Source organism: Piliocolobus tephrosceles, chromosome 6, assembly GCF_002776525.5.
Source record: "Piliocolobus tephrosceles isolate RC106 chromosome 6, ASM277652v3, whole genome shotgun sequence".
Classification (NCBI taxonomy): domain Eukaryota; kingdom Metazoa; phylum Chordata; class Mammalia; order Primates; family Cercopithecidae; genus Piliocolobus; species Piliocolobus tephrosceles.
The window spans coordinates 35,901,160-35,918,351 of NC_045439.1; the positions used below are offsets into that span (position 1 = coordinate 35,901,160).

At 40.1% G+C, this 17,192-nt stretch overlaps 1 long non-coding RNA gene across 1 annotated transcript in view; it reads left to right on the forward strand.

The window, feature by feature from the left end:
* LOC111554614 overlaps positions 1 to 17,192 on the forward strand; it is a 36,441-nt gene that overhangs the window by 769 nt on the left and 18,480 nt on the right. Inside the window, exon 2 of the long non-coding RNA XR_002735291.1 lies at positions 6,951 to 7,047. This is a non-coding gene — a long non-coding RNA (uncharacterized LOC111554614). The remainder of the gene's footprint in view (positions 1 to 6,950; positions 7,048 to 17,192) is intronic.

A 17,192-nucleotide genomic window follows, 5' to 3' on the forward strand; every position in this document is an offset into this window, starting at 1 on the left:
TAGGATCCTACTCCAGACCTACGAAATCAAACTCTGGGGGTGGGTCTCAGTTAACCAGTATATTGGTTCAGATATGCTGCTTTAAAACCTTGCTATTCAAGTGTAGACCTTGGGCCAATATCATCAGCATCACAGGAGAACCTATCAGAAATGCAGAATCTGAAAATCCCATACCTACTAACCCAGAAGCTGCATTTTAACGAGCGTACTGGGTGATTTGTTTACCTATGAAAGTGTGAGAACACTGTTCTAGAGACTTTGGAAAATACAGTAAAGTACAAAGAACCCCCCAGTCTATACCCAGTTGTATTCTTTGTTAATATTTTGATGTAATTCCTACCAGTTGTTTTCTAGGCATCTATATTTGTCAAAAGTGCTCTTTTAGCAAACATAAGTAGTATGGAACAATATACACAATTCTTTCACTGTTTTGTTGTTGTTTTCTTTTCTTTCTTTCTTTTTTTTTTTTTTTTTTTTTTGAGTCAGGGTCTTTCTCTGTCACCCAGGCTGGAGTGCAGTGGCATGATAATTGCTCACTGCAGCCTCAAACTCCTGGGCTCAAGGGATCCTCTCACCTCTCACCTTATCCTCGCGAGGAGTTGCAACTATAGGTGCACACCACCACCCCTGGTCAATTTTTTTTTTTTGTAGAGACAGGGTCATGCGATGTTCCCCAGCCTTGCTTCCTGTGCTTTTTACTTTACATTATATGTAATTAAATATTCTTTTAAAACCTCATTTTTAACATTCTGTACAATATTCCATTGTAAGTGGCCAGGTGCAGTGGCTCATGCCTGTAATCTTAGCACTTTGGGAGGTGGAGGTGGGCAGCTTACCTGAGACTAGAAGTTCAAGACCAGCCTGGCTAACATGGTGAAACCCCATCTCTACTAAAAATACAAAAACCAGCCGGGCGTGGTAGTGGGTGCCTGTAATCCCAGATACTTGGGAGACTGAGCAGGAGAATCGCTTGAACCCAGGAAGCAGAGGTTGCAGTGAGCCGAGATTGTGCCATTGCACTCTAGCCTGGGTCACAGGGGGAGACTCCGTCTCAAAAAAAAAAAAAAAAAAAAAAATTCCATTGTAAGTGTACCGTAGTGTACCTAAGCATTCTTCTATAGTCAGGCAGATTTTGCTATTATAAATAACACTGAGATAGAAATAATAGATACCACCTACATATAGTATTTACATTGTGCCAGGCATTGGGTTAAGCACTTAACATATAATAATCCACTGAATCTTCATAATAACTTAGTGAAATCAGTGCTATTGTTATCCTCATTTTAGACACCAAGACAGAGACTTGCCTGAGATTACACTGCTAATGAGTAGTGGAGCTGGGACTTAAACCCAAGAAACCTGGCTCCAGAATCTATGCTCTTAACTACCTTTATACTTAAATTTTTGTCCAAATTTATTTTTTCTTACAAAACATTATTTCAAGTTCTAATAAAGTCTCGAAGCACATTGTCAACTTGCTTTTCAGAAAGATTGTACTAACTCGTGCTCCCGTCAGCAATGTACTAGTTTCACCGCCTCCTTGCCAACACCAAGGGTGAGCTCTTAAGAAATATTTTCTAATTTGATAAATTAAAAATGTATATAGAATTAACTGAGATAGCTCTAATTATAAAGGTGAAAATTTTTCACATATACAGTTGTCATTTATAGAGAACCTAGGGCTTTTATTTGGACACAATTTTAGTGTGCTAAATTATATCTTATATTTTGTATTTCTTTACTTTCCTAAATGCTTTGACATTTTTCATCTCATTTGATCCTCACATTATTCCTGGAGAAGGTAGATGATTCTCTGCCCACACAGTGCATTTGCAGTAGTATCTTACAAGTGAGACATCATATAAGTTCAGTGGTTAAAAGATTCTAGACTCAGACAAGTGTTAGCTGGAATTCTATCTTGACTATTTCCTGGACAAGTTATTGAACTTCTGAAAACTTAATTTCCTCATTCATTAAATAGGACTACTACTTATTTCATAGGGTTGTTGTGAAGCATATCATAAGTGCTCGACAGATAGTAACTTTAATTATTGCTCATTAAATCCTGTCATTATTGGATCCCATAAGAATGTAGTGACAGAACTCCCGTAAATTCATAAATATTTGCCAACTGCCAGCTCTTTTTACTTTAAGGTATTGCATCAGGTAGAGCAAAGAGAAGAAATTGGAGGTTGGGCACTCTGAATTTTTGTTGTTACCAGTCCCTAAAATAGCTTAGGACAGGCTACAGGAGGCAAATGTTGGATGAAGACCCAGGCCTGGGATTTGGCTCCTGTCAGAAATAAGACATTAATTGGGTCACAGTGGTCACAACCATTTAAAGGTAAGAAATACTGACATGCCAAATTGCTTTATTTTCCCACTGTGTACTGGCTTAATGGTACAGTATCTCACTCTTAGATTTTGGGTTTGAGGACAAGGCTATGAGAAATAAGTAACCCATGTGGTACCACCCTGTGTGTGAGGCAGAACTCAGCACAAGAGCTTAGTAGTAGGTCCGATAAAGGCAAGCATGAATGAGGAAGGGAGGGAATAGTAAGAGCAGTAGCATGGAGTGAGAGTAGAATTACTATGCCCATCTGTCCCACTCCACAGAGTTGTCTGTGTATGTCTAGAATTGTTCTGTTTGCTTGTTGTTAGTATGCTTCTGCCTCTGTTTAAGACTCTTATTGGTAAACGTGTTCTGGCTTCCCAGAAATGGTCTTCTCCCTTCAAATGGAATTAAATGCCAACAAGAATTTCTTAAACATTCTTTCATTAACCATTGGCCATATGCAGAGCACTATTTTAGGAAGTGAGAAAAGACCCAAATGACAGAAAATCTGAGCATGAACTTAAGAGTCAGAAACTCAGTGCTTCTCCATGTATGTTTATAGCAGCACAGTTCACAATTGCAAAGATGTGGAAGCAGCCTATGTGCCCATTGACTAATGAGTAAGTAAATAAAATGTAGTATGTATACACCATGGAGTACTGCTCAGCCATTAAACGGAATGAAATAATGTCTTTCGCAGCAACTTGGATGGAGCCAGAGGCCATTATTCTAAGTGAAGTAACATAAGAGTGGGAAACCAAAAAATGTATGTTCTCATATATAAGTGGGAGCTAAGCTATGAGTGTGCAAAGAGATACAGAGTGGTATAATGGACTTTAGAGACTCAGAAAGGGGAGAGTAGGGAGGACCTAGGGATTAAAAAAAAAAACAACTCTACATTAGGTACAATGTGTAAAGTAATAGGTACCACCTACATATAGCATTTACATTGTGCCAGGCATTGGGTTAAGCACTTAACGTATAATAACCCACTGAATCTTCATAATAACTTAGTGAAATTAGTGCTATTGTTTTCCTCATTTTAGACACCAAGGCACAGAGACTTGCCTGAGATTACACTGCTAATGAGTAGTGGAGCTGGGACTTAAACCCAAGAAACCTGGCTCCAGAATCTATGCTCTTAACTATCTTTATACTTAAATTTTTGTCCAAATTTATTTTTTCTTGGGTGATGGGTACACTAAAATCTCAGAATTCACCACTATACAATTCATGTAACAAAAAACTACTTGTACCCCAAAAGCGATTGAAATAAAAAAATACTAAAAATGTAAAAAAGCATCTCAGTGCTTCTCAAACTTTAATGTGTATATGAATTGCTTGGAGACCTTATTAAAATGCAGTTTTCTGACTCTGTTAATTTAGGCTGGGGCCCAAGATTATGTTTCTTTTTTTTTTTTTTTTTTTTTTCTTATTTTGAGACAGAGTCTCACTCTGTCACCCAAGCTGGAGTGCAATGGCATGATCTCAGCTCACTGCAACCTCTGCCTCCTGGGTTCAAGTGATTCTCCTGCCTCAGCCTCCCGAGTAGCTGGGACTACAGGCATGTGCCACCATGCTCAGCTAATTTTTTTGTATTTTTAGTAGAGACAGGGTTTCACTGTGTCTTGATCTCCTGACTTCATGATCCGCCTACCTCGGCCTCCCAAAGTGCTAGGATTATAGGCGTGAGCCACCGCCTCCGGCCCCACGATTATGTTTCTAACAAGCTGTCAGGTGCTGCTGATATTGTTGGTCCGTGGACCACATTTTGAAGAGCAAGTGTTTAGAGAGAAGGGAGTATAGGATACAGTAAATTCCTCTTCAAAGTTTAGCCTGTTAACTCCCTTTAAAATTCAAGAGGGAGAAAAATTGTTAAGTACAATGAGCTCTGAGTTCCTCTTCAAAGAACCAATATGTCAGTATGTTTAGATTCCCTGTTCTTTGTTTTCCATTTTAAAGTTTAAGTTCCTTGTTCTTTGTGCCTCTTTGACCCTAGTTTCAGTAAAGAACCCCCTCCTAGCCTCTGTCACCTCTTTTGTCTGTAGTCATCCTTAGTCACCTGTTCTGTCCTTAGTCATTCTTAGTCACCTTTTCTGTAACCGTCCTTCCCGCAGAAACTACTCACCCTGCCACTCTGGCTTGTACCCTCACTCTCTTTAAAATAGGCAATTGGAATTAGCTTAGACTTTGTGGTCCAACCCTAGCCAACAGGGGAAAGACCCAGAGGTAGGGACTAGCTGCGTTAGGATTAAGACCCCCTTACCTTCCCTTGTCTAGTGTGTTCTTGCCATTGCTCCATCCGTGAGATGCATCCTTCTGTAGAATTAAGTTGCCTTGCTGAGAAAACTTTTGCCTGAGTGCTATTTTCACTTGGTAGCACCGAGCATTTACTTCCAACAGGAGGCTCAATATCTTCCCTTCTTTACTAATCTTCACCTTTTCCCAGAGAGGGGTTGTTTACAGATTGACCAGATTCTAGGGAATCAATTGATCTATGTTTAACATGAACAGAGTTATGAACCTCCATTCAGCTTTCTCTTAATGCGGCAGGAATAGGCAAGCTGAATCAGGGCCTTCCCTTGGAATCTGGCCATGTTTTCTCTTCCTCAAATGCATAGCTAAGTGTACATTTTTTGCTTGCACCTTGTTTAATGTGGCAGGAAAGAAAGTGAGATCTTGGAATGTCACAGGGAGACGAAGGCCCTTGTGGGCCTTTAGTATAGGCTGCTTGCTCTAACTTTGTTTTTTTGTTTTGTTTTTTTTTTGGAGACTGAGTCTTACTCTGTTGCCCAGGCTGGAGTGCAGTGGCGTGATCTCGGCTCACTGCAAGCTCCGCCTCCCCTGTTCAAGCAATTCTTGAGCCTCAGCCTCCTGAGTAGCTAGGATTACAAGCATATGCCACCACGCCCAGCTAATTTTTGTATTTTAGTAGAGAGGGACTTTCACTATGTTGGCCAGGCTGGTCTCGAACTCCTGACCTCAAGTGATCCGCCCACCTCAGACTCCAAAAGTGTTGGGACTACAAGCGTGAGCCACAGTGCCTGGCCTCTAACTTTGTTTTCAAAAGAGAGTTCTACACTAAGAAATTGGGCATTTATTCAGGTAACTATAAAGTAATATTTTAATTTCTCATCTGTCAGTGGCACATGCATATATGGATTCTTCATGAACTTCATGAAGGAGAAAGATGACTGGGCCACATGGCAAGTTTCTAGTACTCATGGTACTTTGGCCCAATGTCATCAAAACCTGTCTCTTCTATCCTAACAAGCTAGCCTTGAACACACCCCAGTGAATCCTCTAGATGCTCACACCACTAGCGGAACAGCTCATTACTGCTGAGATATGCTGGAAGATTTCCTAGAGAAGTGTGTGGAACTGTTTTCAAGGAAAGACCTTTGCATGGTCAACAGTAGAAGGCACAATGTTTGTTTTCAGGCTTCAAGCATTGTGCCTGCCCCACTTCTGGATCTTGTTTCTGCCTCTTGGAGCCTTTGACTCCTCTGCTACCCACTGGTCTTGGAAGACTGGAGGCCCCTTTCTCTCCACACTCACTCTGGAGCTTGCATACCTTCTAAACAGATGGCTTGTGCTGCTTTGTCTCTTCCTTCAGCTCAATTTCTTGAGCATATGTGAGACATGTATTTGAATATCTTTTGTACTAAGCTAAGCTCTTCAGGGTTTGGTCACATGATAACCAAATCAAAGCTATTTTGGGGATGTTTTTCTAATTGCATCAAACTTAAAATTTACCTGACAAAATTATAGCATTTTCATTATCAGTTGTTATCCATATTCAATCTTCAAATATTCCTCTACGGAAAAGCAGGAGATTTTTGAGTACTTTGTGTCCAGATGTAGCTAATGTGAGATTCATATTTTCATTCATTCTACCTTCTGCCCACAACCCCAACCCAACAGCAGATTTCTCTATGGTTCCAGAGCCTGGTTCAGCCTGGCCTTATTTAGAAAAATAAGCCCTCTCTACCTGTCTCCATTGTCTCCTACCACCCAATCCATTCTCTGACTGCCTCATCTCCAGTATCAGTTGAAGCCCTCCTTGGGGCCATGATATCATTTATTTGGATCAGCTACCAACCTTCCTTAGGACACTCTTCTTTCCCCTGTTCCATGTGGTCGGGTGGAACTGTCAATCATGGTGTCCTCTAGCTCCCTGCACTGCTTCTGTCACCCCGCCACTTGCTAGTATCTATTCCAGGCTTGAGCCCATCGTGTTACTCTATCTTCCTACGCCATAGTGATTGCTTTCAGGGAGAAGCACATGGACAATCAGAGTTTTCTCTGAGATTTATATATATAGACATTGGAAGAGAGAAATTCTTTTTTCTGTTCTTTTATACTCATTAAAACATAGTTTATTAATTTATTCTTAACTTTGTATTATGGACAAATGTAAACATACACACAAAAAAGAGTGGCATAATGAATCTTTAAGAACCTATCACCCAGCTTACACAGTTATCAATAACCAATATTTATTGCCATATGTTTAGTTTTCCAGATGTACTATTTTTATATCTCTATGCCTTTGTACTTACCGTTTCCTATGTGTTTTGTGTTTCTGTATTTCTCATTTGCTTGCTCTTAGAATATTAGGTCTTCCAGTCAAAGTCACCCAGATTTGCCAAAAGAGCTGGCACAAATGTCACTTCCACTATGAAGTCCCACTGACTTCCATATACAAGGTTGGTATTCATTCTGCTATGTTCTGGTAGCTCCCTTTTCATGCTTTTATACTGCATAGCACTTATTTATTCAACATTCATTCAACAAACTTCTATTGAAATATTTTACTGTTTTAGGTGTTGGGGATCAATGAATAAAAAAGGCAAAAATTGTCACCTTCGTAGAATGAGGGAAGACTGAAAATAAACATCATAAATAAATAAATAACGTAGGTTGTTAGAATGTGATAATTGCAGTGGGAAAATAGCTTAAGTGGAATTGGGTGTGTGTGTATGTCTTCACATTTTAAATAAGGAAAATAAGATAAGCCATACTCATTACACTGCATAATGGTTATCTGCTTGTTTTTTTGTCTCTACAACTAGACTGTAGCTATTTGAAAGCAGGGATTGTGTCTTATTCTTTTTGTAGCCAAGCACCTAGTATATATATTAGCAAGCATTCTGTAATGGTTGTGGAATAAATGGAAAAAACAGAAGAATACAAGACACCAACTCTAAATACTATTGGTGTCAAGGAAGGTTTTTTTTTTTGTTGTTTTTTTGAAATGGAGTTTCACCCTGTCACCCCAGGCTGCAGTGCAGGAATGCCATCCCTGTAACTTCCACCTCCTGGGTTCAAGTGGTCCTCCCACCTCAGCCTCACAAGTAGTTGGGATTACAGGCATGCGCCAGTATGCCTGGCTAATTTTTGTATTTTTAGTAGAGATGGGGTGTTGCCATGTTGGCCAGGCTGGTCTCAAACTCCTGACCTCAAGTGACCCACCTGCCTTTGCCTCCCAAAGTGCTGGGATTACAGGTGTGAGCCACTGCACCTGGTCTTTTTAATTTTGTTTAAGGATAGTATAGGTACATGGGAAAAAAATTTAAACAGTACTCTACATAATGGAATATATATTAAAAATACTACGTGTTCCTTCTCCCCTGGCCCCAGCCCTCCAAAATCCTTCCCAATGGCATCCACTCTTACTTGTTTTTTATGTATCACTCCAGAGATAGAGATTATCTGTCTCTCTAGCTTTCAATGTAATATATCTTCAATAATAAGTATTATCTTGGAAATCACTATATTTCAGTATACAGAACTGCTACATTTTAAAATATAGCTATATAGTATGTGTTTTCATGAGTGCATCAGAATGTATTTCATCAGGCCTCAGTCGATGGGTATTTAAGTAGTAAAAAAGATGTTTTGGTGAACCACTTAACTAGTTGAAAAGTTAGGTTGCAATGTGACTCTGATGCATCCAATCTTTCATATTTAACTAAGTCAGCAGCTTACCTGTCGGGGAGAAGGCCAGTCTCCACACCTCTGTGTGTATCACTTAATTTCACCCATACCCATGAGGTTGTTATTCCGAGGCTCAACTTAGAAGAAGTCCGAAGTTTTCAGAGGTTCTGTAATTTAACCAAGGTCACACAGCTTGGAAGCAGGTCTGCCTTACCCCAAAGACCATGCTTTTTGCCTCCCTTAGAGTTGTTGATATTCCTGAAATAAAGAGGATCTCTTCAGAATGCCTGGTGGATGCTCCTGGATGATCTTTGATTCTTTCTAATCTGAAGATGCTCCAACACTGTGCCACCCTCTGCTATCCATTCCCTGTCTTTTTCTGTTGGCTTTATGTTCTGGTTGACCTCTGCACCAGCTGGACTCTTCACCCTCTTATTAAAGGTCAGCGTTGGCAAAAGGGAGGCACCAACGTGAGACTGGAGGATGAGAGAAGAGAAATTAACATTTTTTTCCCACTTTCTCCCTGCTTTGGCACCAAGGTTTTGGCAGCAATTTGTATCACTATTATAATTGAGTGGGGGGGGGGGGGCTTCCTCCTTGAGTCTACCTCTTAATGGGTTCTGGTAATACAATTTATTTCTCCCTTCCCTTACCTTTCCCTCCCCTCCCCTCCTCTTCCCTTCCCTTCCTTTTTTTTTTTTTTTTTGCCTAAATATCTTTCCTCTCTTGCTAGTCTCTGGATACTTCAACATTCTTTCTTGGTTTCTTTAACCATGCCCACACTTCTATAAATAGTCTTTGTATTAAAAGTCTCTTCAGATGAACCATTCATTAGTTAGATTTTTGTCTTCTGTCGTAATCCTATTATAAATACTATTTTAAGATATAATCTCTTCCAGGAGAACTTTAAAGACCTGATGCTATAAGGTTCAGTGACATTAATCTCTAATGGTAAAATTTCAGGCTAACTAAGGGTAATTGGAACTTTTAACTCTCAAATTCTATCTACTTGGCAGCAGCCTATTTGGCCAAGTGCTAAGACTGGCTCTGCTGTTGGTTATATGTAGTTTTTTTGATTATTGTCTTGTTCCTCATAACTTTATATGAAACTCTGATCCTATAACCTTGGGTTTCCATTAGCAGGCATTTAACATTTTAGCAGTCTTATTTTAAATCCCCCCATCCCGCCAATCACACTACTTTTTTTCCTACAGAATTGCTAGAGAGATACTTTAGTTATCTATAGCTGTGTAACACATTATCCCCAAACTTAGCAGCTTAAAATATCATTTATCATTTTCAAACAATCTCACGGTCTCTGTGGGAGTCTCTTAGTTGCGTAGTTTTGGTTAAAGTTATTTTAAGATGTTGCAGTCCAGTTGTTGGCCAGGACTAACGTTATCTGAAGGCTCCACTAAAAGAGATTCCAGCTCCAGCCTCAGTCACATAATTGTTGGCAAGCCTCTGTTCCTTGCTGGCTATTGGCTGAATATCTTGGCATCTTGATGATCTTCTGCATCATGGGCCCTGAGTGTCCTCACAATATGGTACCCAGCTTCCCCCAGAGCAAGAGATCTAAGAGATCCATAATCTTTTAAAACTGAGTTAAAACTGAGTTGTGGAAGTGGTATATCATCACTTCTGATGACCCTTGAAGAAAGGGGGGGGGGCGGTTAGGTGTGCTGACCTCTGTGCAGTCAAAAATCCTCATATAATTTTTGACTCCCCCAAAACTTAACTAAAAGCCTACTGTTGAAGAGAAGCTTTATAACACATAAACAGTTGATTAACACATATTTTTTGTTATATGTTTTACGTACTATATTCTTACAGTAAAGTAAGCTACAGAAAAGCTAATGTTATTAAGAAAATTGCAAGGAGAATATATTTACTATTCATTAAGTAGAAGTGGATTATCATAAAGGCCTTCATCCTTACCATCTTTATACTGAGTAAGCTGAGGAGGAGGAGGAAGAAGAGGTGTTGGTCTTGCTGTCTCAGGGATGGCAGAGGAGGAAGTGGTGGAAGAGGTGGAAAGGAGGTGAGAAAGGCAGACACACTTGGTGTCATTCTGTGGAAATACATCATAATTTTTATCTGACATTTTTCCTTTTCTGTTTCTCTAAAAATGTTTCCTTGTGGCACCAATCCTTCTTCAACCATTTGCTTTAGTTTCAGTGCCCATATGATGGAAGAGTCCATATGATGAAAGAAGTCAAAGACAGTCTTGAATAATTGGAAACCTGCCAGATTTTCTAATGTCAATTAATTTTCTGGCACTGCTTCTTCTACTATGTCTTCTTCCTCATCATCTAGCACTGGTTTGGAAGCACTCAGCTCCATCAAGTCATCTTTATTAATTCTTCTGGTTTGGTATTTAATCGCTCTTGAATTTCTCCAAGATCCGTATCTTGAAACTCTTTATCCCCTACTTTTTTTTTTTTGCCATGCCCCCAATCTCCTTTCATGATTTCCTCGATTGGCTCTGTTGTAATTCTCGTGAAGTCATGCACAGCATCTGGACACAATTTTCTCCAGCAGAAATTTATTGTTCCAGGCTTGGTAACTTTCACAGCTTTTTCTGTAACACTGATGACATCTGCAATGGTGTAATTCTTCTAGACTTTCATGATGTTCTCTCCGTTGGGCATTTCTTCCTCAGCACTAACAATCCTTTCCATAGAGTACCATATTTGATAAGCTTTAAAGGTCCTTATGACCCCCTTATCTAGAGGCTAAATTAGCAACATTGTGTGTGGGGGCAAGTAGACCACTTCAACACCTTTGGTGTTGAACTCATAGGGTTCTGAGTGGCCAGAGGCACTGTCCAATATCAAAAGAACTTTAAAAGGCAGTCCATTACTGGCAAGGTGCTTTCTGACTTCAGGGACAAAGCATCAGTGGACCCAATCCAGAAAAAGGGTTCTCATTATCCAGGCCTTCCTGTCAACCAAAAGACTGGCAGCTGGTGTTATCTTTTCAAGGCTCAGGGTTTAGCAGGTTTATAGGTAAGGGCAGTCATGATTATAAACCCATCTGCATTTCCATAAGACAGTAGAGTTAGCCAATCCCTTCCCGCCTTAAATTATTGTGCTCACTTCCCTTCCTTATTAATAAATGTCCTTTGTGGCATTTAATTTTTAAATAGGGCAATTTTATCTGCATTAAAAACCCATTCAGGCAAATATCCTTTCTCCTCAATGATTTTTATTTCTTTCTGTTTTTTTGTTTGTTTGTTTGTTTTGTTTTGTTTTGTTTTTTTTGAGATGGAATCTCACTCTGTCACCCAGGCTGGAGTGCAGCGGCGAGATCTCAGCTCACTGCAAGCTCTGCCTCCCGGGTTCATGCCATTCTCCTACCTCAGCCTCCCAAGTAGCTGGGATGACAGGCGCCTGCCACCACAGCCGGATAATTTTTGTTTGTATTTTTAGTAAAGATGGGGTTTCACCGTGTTAGCCAGGATGATCTCCATTTCCTGACCTTGTGATCTGCCCGCCTTGGCCTCCCAAAGTGCTGGGATTACAGGCGTGAGCCACCGCACCTGGCCAGTATGAGTGCCACATTCATAATGACATACATTCATCTATTACTTTGTGGCTTATTAAGCATTTTAGCCTCATTTAGATCCTTACAGTACTACCTCAATGTGTAAGGTGAGGCATTTTGTTTTGTTTTGTTTTGAGATGGAGTCTCGCTCTGTTGCCAGGCTGGAGTGCAGTGGCTTGATCTCGGTTCACTGCAACCTCCGCCTCCTGGGTTCAAGCGATTCTTCTGCCTCAGCTTCCAGATTACCTGGGACTACAGGCACCCGCCACCACGGCCCACTAATTTTTTGTGTTTTTAGTAGAGACGGGGTTTCACCATGTTAGCCAGGATGGTCTTGATCTCGTGACTTCGTGATCTGCCTGCCTCAGCCTCCCAAAGTCCTGGGATTACAGGCCTGAGCCACGGCGCCCAACCCTCCTCAATGATTTTCTTAATGGCATCTGGGAACTCATCTGCTGCTTCTTGGTTGGCAGAAGCTGCTGCTTCTATATTGACCTTCTTTTAAGTCAAACACCTCTTTGTAAAATCATCAAACCATCTTTTGCTGACATTAAATTTTCCACCGTTAGATCCTTCACCTTCCTTTTGATTTAAGTTGTCATATAATGACTGCACTTTTGCGGTCTGGGCGTGGTGGCTCACTCCTGTAGTCCTAGCACTTTGGGAGGCCAAGGCAGGCGGATCCCCTGAGGTCAGGAGTTTGAGACCTGCCTCGTCAATAGGGTGAAACCCCATCTCTACTAAAAACATAGAAAAATTAGCTGGGTATGGTGGTACATGCCAGGGATCCCAGCTACTTGGGAGGCTGAGGCAGGAGAATCGCTTGAACCCAGGTGGTGGAGGTTGCAGTGAGCCAAGACCATGCCACTGGACTCCAGCATGGGTGACAGAGCAAGACTCCCTCTCAAAAAAAAAAAAAAAGAAAGAAAGAAAAAAGAAAAAAAAGGACTGCGCTTTTTCTTGAATCACATTAGAGTTGATAGGTACACCTTTCTTATAGCAACCCTACCCCCACATAAAAGCTGGTTTTGTTGTTGTTGTTGTTATTGTTGTTTTTGAGACCGTCTCACTCTGTCACCCAGACTGGAGTGCAGTGGCATGATCTTGGCTCACTGCAACCTCCAATTCCCAGGTTCAAGCAGTTCTCGTGCCTCAGCCTCCCAAGTAGCTGGGATTACAGACACACACCACCACACCCAGATAATTTTTGTATTTTTAGTAGAGACGGGTTTTGTCATGTTGGCCAGGCTGGTCTCAAACTCCTGACCTCAAGTGACCTGCCCACCTTGGCTTCCCAATGTGCTGGGATTACAGGTGTGAGCCACCGTGCCTGGCCTAAAAGCTGCATTTTAAATATGAGACAAAAAGCTATTTCACCAAAATGCTGGTGTAGGTGCAGTTGTGGCTTTGCCCATTTCCTTTCCTTTCCTTTCTCTCTCTCTCTCTCTCTCTCTCTTTTTTTTTTTTTTTTTTGCAGTGTTCCTTATACTGAATTCTTTTATTGTGAAATGGTGGGCAACTGCAGCTGCACACCTCAATCTACCATGTATATCAAGCAATGTAACTTTTTCCTGTAATGTCATGCCTTTTCTCTTATTCTCAGGAGCACTTCTAGCATGACTAGTATCACTTCATATGGGTCCCATAGTGTTATTCAATGTTTATGATATTGCACTAAACAAGATGAAAAATACTTAAGAACCGTAAGGGTCACTTTTTATTATGATACACAATTTACTGAAGAGAGGAACTGCTCAAAAGGAGATGATTAGAGTGTTTTAAGTGACTACGTGTAACGCTTGAGCTCACTGCAATAACGAGAGAAGGTGGCTACAAAACTATTATAGTAGTATGCTTTGGACTATTAATTTTACACATTTCTGATTTCATATTGCATCTTTTCATTTGTTTACATTTCTCTCCACTAAGAATGGTGCCATGCACACAGTCTATAAGTGTTTATGTGCATTTTGATAAATTTTAACTTTTAATATGGACTTGTATTTTATGGTAATAAATGATAAAATAGACCAGTATTTACATATACTTATGCATTCATGACATAGCTAACTTTTTTTTTTTATATTTCTAGGCTATGTAGTTTGTCTGCAATTTTTGCAGATCTCCAAAACCTTTTCCAATATACTTACTGAAAAAAACGGTGTGTAAGTGGATCCATGCAGTTTATAATAATTTATTTTCATTTTTATTTTTTGAGACAGGGTCTGGCTCTGTCACCCAGGCTGTAGTGCAGTGGCATCTTGGCTCACTTCTGCCTCTTCTCCTGGGCTCAAGCAATCCTCCCACCTCAGCCTCCCCAGTAGCTGGGACTATAGGTGTGTGCCACCACTAATTTTTGTGGGTTTTTGTTTTTTGTTTTGTAGAGATGGGGTTTTGCAATGTTGCCCAGGCTAGTCTCAAACTCCTGGGCTCAAGAGATCCTCCCACCTCCGCCTTCCAAGGTGCTAGGATTACAGGTGTGAGCAGCCACACCCCATCCCTATGCAATTTGAACCTGTCTTGTTCAAGGGTCCACTGTATTCTATTGGTTACACCAACTAAATCTGGTGCAAGTGGTAGACCACATAACCTGTGAATACCAGGAAGTGAGAAATACTGAAGAGACATTTTAGAGGCTGGCTACCTCAAAAAAGAAGTAAACGTTTATTTTTTATTGCACTTAGCCACATGCCAGAGCTTAAGAGGCCATTTGTGTAGTATCAAAAGAAAAAATAAAGTAAGTTGACCATTGATCACAATAATGTATACAAGTACACATTTTTATTACAAAGGTCAAGACATTGGAAGGAATTTAGAGCTCAAAGCTCTTTAGGCTTTTTGTTTTTCTGTAAATTTAACTTCTTACTTTTAAAGTAGAGCAACATTTTTAAGATGTTAAAATATCATTGGCTCCTGGAAAATTTCTTTGAAGCTACTCTGATGATAAGAAGGGTTCATAAGATTGTTCTGTCAATCACTACATTAAGGTTCCTTAGGGTATTTTTTTTGTTTTTGTTTTGTTTTGTTTTGTTTTTCTGAGATGGAGCTTTGCTCTTGTCACCCGGGCTGGAGTACAATGGTACGGTCTTGGCTCACTGCAACCTCTGCCTCCCAGGTTCAAGCGATTCTCCTGCCTCAGCCTTCTGCATAGCTGGGATTACAGGCACGTGCCACGATGCCCAGCTAATTTTTGTATTTTTCATAGAGACGGGGTTTCACCATGTTGGCCAGGCTAGTCTCAAACTCCTGACCTCAAATGATCTGCCCACCTTGGCCTCCCAAAGTGCTGGGATTACAGGCGTGATCACCGTTCCTTAGTTTTTCATCTTTTGAAGGAAGGATTCGCGAGCTGCTTTGACAGTATTGCCAGTGACAGAATCTGGTGGTAGTGGTGCAGGCCATAGGGTCCAGCGACTGCCAGAAGTAACATGCTGCCTGTACTGTGGATTTATTTAGTGATGTGATTTGGGGCTCCCTTCTTGCTTATGTAGCCTTGAGTCTAGTTATTTAGCCTGGTGATTCTGAGAGCTACCCCATAGCCTTTTTTTCTTGTAGTATTTTACTTATTTTTGTTGGCAAACTTTTGGGAATCTTTATGTAATGTATGTGATGGATTCTGCAGGTGCTATAATAGGGAAAGTGGAACACAATTTAGATTTGAAGTGGATTCATTTTTATGCTAACACCTGTAGGTTATTTTGGATTTAATGTTTTTTTTTTTTTAATTGTAGTAAAACACACATAGCTAAATTTACCATCTGAAACTCTTTTTAAGTGTAGTTTAGTGGCATTAAGTACATTCACATTGTTGTACAACTATCACCACCATTCATTCCCAGAACTCTTTCCATCTTACAAAACTGAAACTCTGTACCCATTAAACACTAACTCCCTCCTCCCCCAAGACCCTCATAGTGTTTGTAAAAAATTGTGGTTAAAAAATGCATGACGTAAAATTTACCATATTAACTATTTTTAAGGGTATAGGTCAGCAGTATTACATATAATTACATTGTTGTGAAACAAATCTCCAGAGCTTTTTCATCCTGCAAATCTGAAATTCTATACCCATTAAAAAACAACCACACTTTCCGTGCTCCTTCCAGCTTCTGGCAACCACCATTCTGCTTTCCATTTTTATGTATTTAATTATTCTAGATACCTCATATAAGTAGAATCATATTGTATTTGCCCTTTTTTGTGACTGGCTTGTTTCACTTAACAAAATGTCCTCAGGGTTCATTCATGTTGCAGCATGTGACAGAATTTACTTCCTTTTTATATTAATAGCTGAATAATATTTTAATTTTTTTATTTTTGTATATATTTTTTGAGACAAAGTCTTGCTCTTGTCACCCAGGCTGGAGTGCAATGGAGTGATCTCGGCACACTGCAACCTCTGCCTCCCGGGTTCAAGCAATTCTCCTGCCTCAGTTTCCCAAGTAGCTGGGATTACTGGGAGGCACCTCCATGCCCAGCTAATTTTTGTATTTTTAGTAGAGACAGGGTTTCACCATGTTGGCCAGGCTGGTCTCGAACTCCTGACCTCGTGATCCACCCACCTCGGCCTCCCAAAGTGCTGGGATTACAGGTATGAACCACCGCGCCCGGCCCTGAATAATATTTTATTGTATGTAATACTTTTACTTATCTGTTCATCTGTTGATGGACATTTGGATTGCTTTCACCTTTTGGCTATTGTAAATAGTGCTGTTGTGAACATGGGGGTACAAATAGCTCTTCAAGACTTTGCTTTCAGTTGTTTTGGATTTATACCTAGAAGCTGGAGTGTTGGATCATGTGATAGTTTTATTTTTAATTTGGTGAGGAAAATCCATACTGTTTGCCATAGTGGTTGCACCATTTTACAATCCACCAACAATGCACAAGTGTTCCAATTTCTCCACATCCTTATCAACATTTGTTATTTTCTGAGATTTTGTTTGTTTGTTTGTTTTTGGTACTCAGTAATATCTCATTGTGGTTTTGGGTACTCAGTAATATCTCATTGTGGTTTTGATTTGCATTTCTCAGATAAGCAGTGATGTTGAGCATCTTTTCATATGCTTGCTGGTTATTTTTATGTCATCTTCAGAGAAACATCTATCCAAGTCCTTTGCCCATTTTTAAGTTGAGTTACTTGATTTTTTATTGTTGAGCTGTAGGAGTTCTTTATATATTCTGGCAGTTAAGCCCTAATTAGATAATATGATTTGCAAATATTTAATCTCATTTTATAGATATCCTTTTCACTATGTTGATTCTGACCTTTGATGCACAAAAGTTAAGTTTGATGTAATCCCAACTGTCTATTTTTGCTTTAGTTATCTGTGCTTTGGTGGTCATAATTCAGAAATCATTGCCAAGA